The 12101-nt window shown below is 41.5% G+C and overlaps 1 long non-coding RNA gene across 1 annotated transcript in view; it reads right to left on the bottom strand.

Moving 5' to 3' along the window:
- Positions 1–855: 855 nt before the first annotated feature.
- The window catches only part of LOC147738103 (uncharacterized), a 75475-nt gene continuing 64229 nt past the window's right edge, over positions 856–12101 (bottom strand). Inside the window, exon 3 of the long non-coding RNA XR_015307460.1 lies at positions 856–2525. This is a non-coding gene — a long non-coding RNA (uncharacterized LOC147738103). The remainder of the gene's footprint in view (positions 2526–12101) is intronic.

Genomic DNA, 12101 nt, shown 5'->3' with positions numbered 1-12101 from the left:
CTCAATCTTGTCTGTCTTGAGAAAAGCAGTGATAAGGTTTTTCCCCAGTGTGTATTCTCATATGTTCAGTAAGAGACTTATGGCTAAAACGTTTTTGGCATTAAGAGCACTGATAAGGTTTCTCCCCAGTGTGGGTTCTTGTATGTTTAGTGAGACAGCTTTGGTCATTGAAATATTTCTGGCATTCAGACCACTCGTATGGTTTTTCCCCAGGGTCAGATCTTGTATGCTGAGTGAGACTGCTTTTGTCACTGAAGCATTTATGGCAGTCAGAGCACTGATGAGGTTTTTTCCCCAGTTTGGGGTCCTGTAGGCTGAGTGAGACTTCTTTAGACACGGAAACATATCTGGCATTCAGAGCACTTATGGCTTTTTAGCCAGTGTGGGTTCTTGTATGTTGAGTGAAACTTTTTTTTCCACTGAAGCATTTCTGGCATTCAGAGCATTGATAAGGTTTTTTCCGAGCGTGGGTTCTATTGTGCTGACCGAGACTGCTTTGGGTACTGAAATATTTTTGGCATTCAGAGCACTGATAAGGTTTTTCCCCAGTGTGGGTTCTTGTATGCTGAATAAGAGTGCCTTTTTCACTGAAACATTTCTGGCATTCAGAGCACTGGTAAGGTTTTTCCCCGGTGTGGATTCTTGTATGTTTAGTGAGCCTGCTTTTGCCACTGAAACATTTCTGGCATTCAGAGCACTGAAAAGGTTTTTCCCCAGTGTGGGTCCTTGTATGCTGAGTGAGACCACTTTGGTCACGGAAATATTTCTGGCATTCAGAGCACTGATAAGGTTTTTCCCCAGTGTGGGATACTGCATGTCGAGAAAGACTGTTTAGTACGAAACCTTTGCTGGCATTCAGAGCACTGATAAGGTTTTTCCCCAGTATGGATTCTCAGATGTGCAGTTAGAAGAAAATTACGTTTGAAATTCTTTTGGCATTCAGAGCACTGATAAGGTTTTTCCCTGGAGTGGATTATTGCATGCCGGAAAAGACTCTGTTTGATATAAAACCTTAGCTGGCATTCAGAGCACTGATAAGGTTTTTCCCCAGTGTGGATTCTCAAATGCTCAGTGAGATAAGATTTACGGCTGAAACTTTTTGGGCATTCGGAGCACTGAGAGAGTTTTTCCCTAGTGTGCATTCTCACATGTTCAGTGAGGTGAGATTTTCAGCTAAATATTTGTTGCCACTTATATCTTTTTTCCCTAGTTTGGGTTATTGTTTGATGAGCGAAGCTGGTATAAACACTGATTTAGTTCTGGCAGACAATGTTTTTATAATATTTATTTCTAGAGTTAATGCTTCAAGTTTGGTTTTCTCTTGCTTATATGCCATGGTAAGAGTGAACCAGATTCTAGAGTCCGGGCTTTTTTAAATAATGTTCAGCATTAATCTTTAAAAGAAATTGTAGGTAATCGTCTTAACACTTGAATTGAGCAAAATATATCTGGAAGCAGTACTATAACACCAGCCAAAATGTATATTGGGCTTTAGGTTATGGCCTGTCCGGCAGCAACTTATTTTGTAACTGAAGTTTTTCTCACATTAATTTGTTAGGTTCTTAGCAAAGCAGTGATACAGTATTAATCAGATATTTACTGATTCAATGTTAAGTACCTTTTTGCACTGACATAATGGTGGTAACTAAGGACGTTAGAACATGCACAGTAGTATTGTGGATCATAAGTCACAGAACATCAGTTCCTATTAACCTTCCTATGTTTGGTGCCAAGTTTCTAGTTCAGATGATGGGGATCTATTTACATTAGATATAGCACCACGGTGTTCACTTAATTCGTTTTTATATTTAACAGTTTTACACATCACTCCTGCACGACAGATAATGTTGAGGCAATTTACATAGAATTACAGTACAGTACAGAATAAAAATGAAACATACAGTTGAGATGGTCTTGAATAAAATAAAGTGTTGAATTTTTAAGGGTTTTGTTAAAGTGAGGAGAGTTGGTTGAGGTGTTAAATTTAGATGGAGAAAGTCTCAAAATTGTGCCACTAGTTAAAACTGGTTGTTGAGCAAGAGTGATTTTGAATCTCTGTGCTTTTGGCTGTTGGACGTGTAAGCTTCAGAGTCTTCTTTCAGAGTCTTTTCTTTGATGGTCTGCAGAAGAAACCTTTTGTTATAACTTTCTTTTAACCAGAGTGTGCTTCGTCTCAGGAATTGGATGAGTCTTTAGATGAACATTATACTGTCATGCAGAGACAATTTGTCTTTCTGGTAATATTTCAGATGAGGATGCTGAAGTGACTGGTCTTTCCACATTATTTCTAATGCTGTGTGCTCAGATATGGTTCTGCTCTGGGTTAATGAAACACAAAGTTTGAAAATTCATTTACAGGAACAGTACTTTTTTCAGCTAAAGGTTCCTCACCATACCTAGAGTTTGGAAACGGTTTCAAACTCAGAACGCTGGATGTCCTTAATTTTTTCAAAACAATCCTTATGGTATTGACCTTCAGTTGCCTGGTGCTAAATCTTGCTTTCTTTGTTCATAATTTCAATCACCTGTAGTATTAAAATAAAATAGTTAATACGTGTAGATTTGCAAAAATATAATTCACAAGCCAAATCAATGTAGAATTTTGAAAAATGTGAGCTTGTTTTCTGACACAGCAAGGAGTAGAATGGTAACCTGAGAGGCATTTTAGAAATTTCACAAAATATTTTTGATAATCAACTTTATTGGCATTTCGGAAGCAACAAAGAAAGGTCATTGGTGGCAGCTCAGCAATTATTAGACACAGGTAGAAACATTCAGCAGCGTAAATAAACGGGTGAGCAATTTCCCAGTTCGGCAGCACAAACTTGTCGATAGAGCAAAACACAGCAGAGATATCAGTGCTCATGGTGGCAGCAGGTTAAACCATTTCCCCCAAATTCTGGTAAAATGTTCAGGCGCACCCCGGGCTTCGCAGAGGGTCTCCTACTGGACCCCGCACCAGTCTAGCCCCCCTCCTCCAGCCCTTAACCGTTGGTGCAGAGTCTCAGAGCTAATGACGAGCAATATTGCGCTTGGCCACGGCCAACGCCGTCCCCAGCAGGCGCTTGTCCGATCTATTGCCATCAAGGCCATCCAATACCCCTAGGATCAGCCGGAGTGGGTCATGGGGGACCTCCCAACCCAAGGCCCGTGTTAACTCCCTCTCCACTCCCCGCCAGAACCTCTCCAGTCCTGGGCATGTCCAGACCATGGGGAAAAAATCAGCCGGGGAAAATCTGCATTTAGGGCAATCAGGGGTGGGTCTCAGGTGGGCTCGATGGAACCTCTCTGGGGTGAGGTATGACGCGTGCAGGTATTATGTCTGTACAAGCCTTAACTTGGAGGACGTGGTCAGGGTGCGTGGGGCCATCAAGGCGTCTCTCCAATCGGCCTCCTCCAGGGGTCCCACCCATTCCTCCCATCGGGCACGCAAGCGATCAAGGGACGCAGGACTGTTGTTAATTAGGGCACAATAGATTCGGGACTCTCCCTCCCTCCCCAGGTCTCCCATAATCACCTGGGCTTCTAATGGGTTAAATTCTGGGAGGGTAGTTGGTGTAGGGAGGTGCGCGTGGAGTGCATGTCGCAGCTGGAGGTAGCGGTAATGTTGGGTATGTGAGAGGGCGTGACAATGCTGTAATTCGGCAAAGGCTCGGACGTGGTCTCCCACCCATGCCTCTCTGAGCACCGACACTCCAATGAAGTCCCAGAGCCGGAACCCGTCCAGGGACGATACCTCACGGAGCCAGTTCCCATGCCAGAGTGGCATCTGGCGGGTAAGCGTACGGTCCCATCCCGTGTGTCGGAGAGAGGCTCGCCAAGAAAATTTCACAATTTTAATTAGTTCACAAAGGTTACATGTACCTTGTGAAGTTTTAAAGTCATATGCGCTGGCACAAAACAGATATATAGAAATACTATTAATTCATTTGTAATGTAGATTTCTGGGACGGGAATGTCCCCTCCATGGACAACAGGCGTTTTCCCCTGCCCTGAGTTACCGACTACTTGTGTATCTGGTATCCGGGATTTTGATTGATAGCCCCAGCTTCACGCTGATCTACTGTGTGTTCCGAGGCCTATGCCTAGACCTATCCCTCAACTATGGCCCTGATTACGAATCAAGTGCAATGAAATTAAGGCTTACTTTCATGTGTTCATTTCATTCCACCTGATTATCAGTTGTGAGGTTTTTCTGCACCTGGATTTACCGGGTGCAGAAAAACAGGTTACGATTTTTTTGCAGACTGCAAATTAGACGGAAAAGCTGGACAAGACTTTGGCTGCAGCAGAAGCAGCCAAGAATTCGTTTTTTTTTTACTTACTGGGGGGCACAATGCTTCGCCCTTTTAGAACTGCCCAAGTGTCGAAAACCCTGCCTGAGGTTATGCCTGTGGTCCAACTGGCCACAGTGTGGACTCAATTGCTGATATGGGGAGGGTCTACAGGGCCAGCTCTTACCAACAGGCCAGGTGTGACCGCAATACCTTGGGACTGCTGATCTTCAGGCAACTGCAACGAAAAGGGTGATTGGGTGCCCTACTGAATGCAGCCATGCACGCAGGACGAAAGAGCTTGACAAAAACCTGCTGGTGGGCCACTGTTCTCTCGAGTGTGCAGGCGTGTCCTTTGAGTGCTGAGCAGCTGAAAAGGGACCTTGACAGGACTGACTCCTCCTGTGACGGGATAAACATTTAGGACTTAGAGCACATGTGCATTGGGGTGAATGAACCACACCTGTACTGTATTCATGCTACTCCTAAAAGCCACTAGAGAAGAGGGGATCAGAACAGGGAGAAGGAACCTGATAATAAGAGGAGAGGGATAGACATGAGTAAGAAGAGCACCTGCCAACTTAACAGGCCAGAGACATTGACTTGTTTCTGATTAATCTAGTATTGGGTGCAACTGAGTGAGTAAAGTACATTTTCTTAGCAAGATAAGCAGTGTGCTGGACATTCATTCTATTGAGGCTGTTGGTTTGTTGTTGAGCTCTGATTTCAAGCAGTCGACATTACCAAGCTGAGAATTCTGAGACTGCTCGTCCTCACTAACTTGAGAGTCAAGTACAAAAAGGGTTTACTTGGTCCAGTTTGCCGAGTCATTCTACGACAGGTCTTGTGACATCAAAGGAAAATGATCTCAACCCAGTAGCTCCTGCCTACACCGTGGTTCCTGAACTGGATTGAACACAAACCCTAGCAAGGTACTTTTATTACAGCCTTTCCTCAGGCTAAGGCGTTTGGTCCTTGTTTGTTTCTAGATAAAAGGATGTTTTTTTTAACCTCAATTTTTTGTTCTGTATGACATGATTTAACATAACCAGTAACTTGTTCAGCTGAATTTGGAGAAATAAACAAATGCGGCACATAAAGCAATTTTTTTTTAAAATAGTCAGCGTTAAGGTGGGGGACACAGCAGCGTCTTATCATATACAATAAATCACATACAGGCAGCATTCTAATTACCTTTTTCTCTTTTCTCCATACTTCTACTTATGAATTATTAAGACTCTTATGTCCAAAGGGCCGCCAGTCTTGTATAAAGATTTCCGCTGGCTCTGTGGCGATCCGTACCTTCAGCGGATCCACAGCCCTTTGGCCTCCTCTGAAGGCACAAGAAGATTGGTTGGTGGCTGCCATGTTTAAGGTGGCAATCAACCAACTTTTGTGTTTTTCAAAAACAAGCTCCCAAAGCAGGAGATTGTTTTTATAAACAAATAACTAATCACCCTCACACCCTTGGCATTTTCTCCAAGATTCATTTTTTTCCAGGGAGTGGGGTTAATTTTTTCTGTTCAGAACTAACAGGTTTTCCCTGGTGGTCCCAAATGAGAGAAAAATACATCAGATTGCTTGATTTAAAGAGGATCAGCAGTCCGATGTATTTACACTGACAGCACCCAAGTCAGGCTGGACACAAAACAATCCAGCTGACTTGCATTAGGTCAGGCAGAACATCAGTTTATCGGACAGGGTACTCCACTACGTTTGCGAAGGAGTACCCAGTTCACCAAACTCTAAATCAAGACCTATCTTTTCTGTGTTATGCATATATATGTAGGTCTGCTACATTTTGTCCATCATTCTTTGTATGATCTACCTTTTACAGAGGCTTGTGTGTTGAGTACAGGTTTAGTCTATGGGTGTTTGTGTAGGAGTATTGAAACCCTGCATTTTAATCTACACTTGTTGTTCATTCAGTGTGTTCAGGCCCTTGTAATTATAAAAAGTGTGTTACGCACAACCAGATGTCTCTTTGTCATGACTTCTGAGAAATGTTGCATAGTTAACAGCAGCATCATTGCAAAGTATTAAGAGCCTGATTTAGAGTCCGGTGGTTGGGTTACTCTGTCACAAACGCGACGGATATCCTGGTCGTCGTATTACAAGTGCCATTGACTATAATATATCGCAGCCATTTTACTATCGTTCGTCTATTTATTTCTCTTATTTAGTTATCTTAATTTACTTTTTGCTCTTTTCTTATTTTTCTTTGTCTGTTTCTCTCTATTTCTTTCTTCTTACCTTTCTTTGATTCCTTAACTTAAGAGTGCTCAGCCTCGTCAAGCATTTCATTAATTCATTTGTGTTTCATCTTTTCTGTCATTGGGATGACTGCAGAGATATCTTTAATTTTAGATTGCTAAAATTTTTATATCAGAAACAAAGGCGAGGATTCTGTTCATCTTTCTCCACCTTAATTCATACAGCAGCCTTTAACAAACAACTACCTCCTTAAAAAACCATTAAGGAATGAGAAAACATTGTAACCAATCATTAAACACTCCATGTAATATAGTCCATCATCTCAGTTTAGTGTGTTTCATTGTCTCCTCACTTGAATTCATTGTTAAATGCTTAACTGGTGATTTTGCTGGTGTCTACATAGTGATTTTGAGGTTTTTGCTGTTGCGCGCTCAAACGATGCCTTTATTTTTATAGGCAGGCGCTGGAGCGCGTCTCACTGCTCCTCACGCGTCTTTCAAACTTTTAACAGGGCTGTATGTGTGTGGTGCTGTGCACAGGCCACTAAAGGGCGCTCTTGGAGACCAAGGCTCGTTTCAGCGCTCCTTTCAAACTTTGACGGGGCTGCATGAGTAAGATGCTGCACAGTGGCCACTAGAGGGCGCACATAGGGGACCGAGGCGCATCTCAGTGCCCCTCACATGTCTTATAAACTTTGAAGGGGATGTATGTGTGTGGTGCTGTGCACCGACCATGAGAGGACGCTCGTAGGGGACGGAGGCGCTTCTCACGGTCCTTGCTCGGCTTTCAAACTTTGACGGGCCACTTGTGTGCGGTGCTGCACACGGGCCACTAGAGGGCGCTCATAGGTGACCAAGGTGCGTCTCAGCGCTCCTCTCGCGGCTTTCATACTTTGGGCTGCATGTGTGCGGTGCTGTACACCGGCCACAAGAGGGTGCTCGTAAGGGACCGAGGCATGTCTCACTGTTCCTCACGCGTCTTTCAAAATTTGACGGAGCTGAATGTGAGCGGTGCTATGCAATGGCCACTAGAGTGCACTCATTAGGGAGTGAGGCGCTTCTCAGTCTCTGCAAGCATCGCATGATGTTTCTGTGCCCCTTATTCAGCCTGGAAGCCTCTACGCCCTATCTGGGGTCGGTAATACACAGTGTAGTGACCGACACGCCCATGCGGTCAGGTATGTAAAATTAACCCCATAAGTAGAATTACTATGCAGGTGTGCCTGCAGACGTTGGCAGAGCCTGATCACTGTGGTTTGGGGCTTGCTTCTTTAGTGGGGTAGAGATCCCTATTTGCAGTCAGTGTGTTTCCACTCTGGGCACAGAGCCCTTCTCAACCTGCTTTGGGTGTTCTGGCTAACAGACCAGTTAAGGCCTTCCACTCACCTGTCAAGCCTTCCAGCACGGCTGAGACCAGCACAGGCTGTCTACCCTTTGAATACAGTTAGGGTGTAATCCCATTGTCTTGAAAACCTGGCTTTCTTTACTTGCTAGGCTGCCAAGCTCCAAAGAGTTTAGATATTTCACACAGCAGAAGCTGATTATATGGAGGAGGAATCTGTTTACTTCGTGCCTTTGGGCGATGAATTCTGTGAGGTAGTAGACACTTTGATACAGCACGCTGTATCCTTGACAGCCCTAGTAAGAAAGATTGTAAAGCTGGCCGAGAGACACCACACCAAGCATCCTGCAGACGAGGGGGGTCCATAAAGACACTTTTGAGCACCTCAGAAAGGTCATCCTACCGGCCCGGCCACAGATGCCAGCGCCTGACCCCTTTGTTCTGCCTCCCTCCATCTCCCAGCTCTTTAGGGGACAACGATTACCAGGGGATTCCTGCGGTCGAAGTGTCCCCGTCCGTTCCTGGAGGGCACCAACAAGAGATACAGATCCCCTTTCTAGATTTACGATCTCTACCTCATGGTCCTTATCCTCCATCTCTCCCATTATGTGGGTTCTTACCCAATTTCACAGATCAACAATCTGGTAACAATGAAACTCCTCTTGCCCAACAATCATCAAATCCATCCGGTCTTTCTTGTGTTTAGGCTGTCCAGTGTTTATTTATGGTGGATTCCAGTGGTGTTTTACAAACCTTTTGAATGCAGGCTTATCAGTGTTTCTTAGCTGCCTGTCCCCCATATTAGACAAAACCTATTTTTCTCCAGTGTTTACAAAACATGTTTTTGTAGTGATTGTTATAAAACACATATGCAATTTAATGGAGAAGTAATCCATGGTATGTAGTGTCTTTCAATTACAGTGTATTCAATGGATCTCCCACTCACTCAGGGCCTGAATAGGATTTAGACAGACAGGGTTACTCTGTGGATATCCAGTCTGCCAAATTACAGTCCCATTATATTCTATAGAATTGTAATTTGGCGAAAGGGACATCCTTCACGTTTGTGAGAGAGTAACCCTGCCTGCCACAATCTTTATCAGGCCCTCAGTCTGGTTTACCGGTCTACTAATGAATTAAGAATTTAAGAGTAATATATTCAAATGTTTTAATAAACAAATTCCTGGACACAGTTAGGGCCACTCACCTGCTCCTACTATTATGACACCTCGGGAGTAGAACACCATTGGTGCAGAGCTGCACAGTGCCACCTACAGGCACGCAGAGGTACTGCTGAAGATTTTCAAGATGGAGTCTGATGTTGAGGAATATTCTAAAGGTGAGAAATCTGCAGTTGGGTGAATCTATCAGAATTTCAGCTTTTGAGGGTTCAGCAATAGATTATCAGAATTTACAACCTTCAGGAAATGCTCCTAAAACAGCTAAATGAGGCCTGGATCCTCAGCATTTGAGGGTTCACCCATGCACTCTCAAAATGAACAACGTTCTATTCATGAAGGTGGATGTAGTCCATCAGTTCCTTGTGTAATTCATTCCTTAATTCACCAAACGTAGCACAAGCAGGCACAGCAGGCTTACTTCAGGGTCCAGTACAGGGATAGCAACTGAGATGCAGCACAACAGAGCACTGCCAAACCTACGTTTCTTCGAAACAGTAGGGGATTACTTTAGAGGGCAGTATGGTATGCCCTCAAAACCTCCATTGGTCACAGTTCACACAATGCACATGCGTTGTTCCCCTTACTTCCAACCTTATGTATAACTGCCCGACTCTCCCTGCTGATGCCAATGTCACCCCGCAAACCATATTTTTGACCCCTGGGAAAATGTTTGCGAACACCCATACAATAATAAAATGCTGCAGTTGTAAATACATATCATTTTTCATTTTGTACGTTTGAAACATTTTATTGAATAATAAAACCTAATAAATATAAGCTAATTAAGAAAGCATAACTAAACATGAGCTGCCATACATATTATATACAAAAGTGGTACATAAAATTCAACATATTGTAACATAGCATTCTGTAACACAGCATAGTTATGTAGAGCAAAATTCTTAATATCAGGCAACCTGAAAAGTTCAACAATGGAAATGTTCATGAAGAGAAGAAAGGAAAGAAAAGAAAGAAGGTAGGGTACACGGATTTCATTTATGCAATGATTCCTACATATAGAAAAACAAATATTAATAATTTATCTTACGCAATATACTAGAAAAATTAAAATACTAAGAAATATCATAAACAATAAACACTTTATGTTGTAATTAAAATTCAATTAGAATATTCAAGGAGGTTTTTTGACTTCATCAGTGTTATTTGACTTTTGATTACTGTCATGAAACTTTCTGGAGAGAAACTGCCTCATAGGGTTCAACATCATATCTTTTTCTAAACCAGCAATTAAGTTCTAAACTTGAATTCAATCCACTTTGTGATTAGACACTTCCCTTTTCAACAAGCATCACAGGAACACTTATTGTTATTTTCCCAAACAGCGATAAAGTTTCGGATGGCAAAATCAAAAAATATGTTTAAAATGTTACCTCCGAAAGGGAAAACAAGCCATTTCTGAATCATACGGCACAACAATATTTAGGTGTAGATTTTATTAAGGTTTGACCAGACTTGAAACCAGAATTTCTTATCTTTTCGGAGTGTAAATATCCTATTGAAAATATTTCCAACAGACCCAGCACAAGAGTGAATTAGAAGATGAGATAATTGAAATCAAATAATATATGCTGATAAATAATCTATTGATGTAAAATAGAGTGGTCAGGCCATGCTTGTGGATCTAAGGTATTCAGACCGTAACTTCATATTTCGTTCCATAAACTGACTGAGCATAATACTTGAAGGTCCATCTCTCAGATCACTTCATTTACAGTTTTATTTTTGATAATACTAATTGAGATCAATGATGAATAGCTTTTAGAAGGCATGGGCGGAATTGATCCTTGGTGTAAATATAGATTACTGTCTGCAATAGAAACCAGAACTGACAGATAAACTCTAAAAGGATTGAATATGTTAATTATAATGGTTTCGAGAAAACAAAGACATGTATTGTTCCTGCTACTCAGATAATGTATCTAATAAATATGATTACATCCTATATTATGCCTAATCTCCAGAGACAGATTTAGCTACTTTTCTGTATAGAGAGACAACATTTGGAATTATATTTAAGTAACATTAAAGCTTGATGTCAGAAATCCTGTCTTTAAAGAAGTATTGTGTCAGATTTATGTGAGATGGTTTTAATTTGATCTGAAGCAATATTAACATTAAATAGATAGGTGCACAGGTTACGCTCGATTTAGTAATTCACATGGTTTGTAAATGCTAAAACACTTTTTGAAATATAGTAAGCCAATTTAACGATTCAGAATTTTGAAGGGGGGTATAAATTGTGCCACTTCTAAAAACTTTAATACATCCTAATGGTATGTATTAAGTTTTGTAACCCTTTTCAAAACATTATTAGGAGGCGGTAATTCATTTGCAAATGGGAAGGAGTCCCCAAGGGGACCTTTGTGAATGTGAAAGGGAAATGGGTTGCATTTAAAAAAATTAAAGATTCCTTTATCTAAAAGCTATCATAGAAACGGTAGTCTGCTGAACCCAATAGCAACCACTTTTACCAAATGGATTATTACTGATGGAGGTTTGATATATTTTATATTTCTGAGCTTTAGGTCTGAGCGGATGGTTTACTCCATCACACTAGTGACGGATATCCCATCTGCAGAAATATTAATCCCATAGGACAAAAAGGAACTTATATTTCGGCTGACGGGACATCCGTCACTGTTGGGACACAGTTACCTGTACGCGGAGATCTAAATCAGGCACTTAGTCTCCAATAGTTTTGTCTTGTGGTGTAAATATTTGTTTCTGTTATTTTATTTCCCATTTTAATATTTTCATGAAATATAAGTATTTTTTTGTCAAACATATTGAACTATCTTTATCACAATTTTTGGTGAATTCTAAAAAAGTGTTTTCACTCTCTAGCTTGAAGCTTCCTAAGGAAAATACTGACACGCAGTTCCAGATTTCTCCTAGATCATTTAGCTTTCTCACTAAAACAAGCACATTTTTGATATGAGAGAGGTGGTTATTGTAGAGAAACACATTGGGGTTAATTTACAAAAAACTATAATCTTTAAAAAAGTTCTAATTATATCAAACATTTTCATTTCTCTCATATAATGTTCATGTTCATGTGTTCATGTTATGG

Source organism: Lissotriton vulgaris, chromosome 1_1 (genome assembly GCF_964263255.1).
Source record: "Lissotriton vulgaris chromosome 1_1, aLisVul1.2, whole genome shotgun sequence".
Classification (NCBI taxonomy): domain Eukaryota; kingdom Metazoa; phylum Chordata; class Amphibia; order Caudata; family Salamandridae; genus Lissotriton; species Lissotriton vulgaris.
This window is presented reverse-complemented; position numbering and strand designations above follow the sequence as displayed.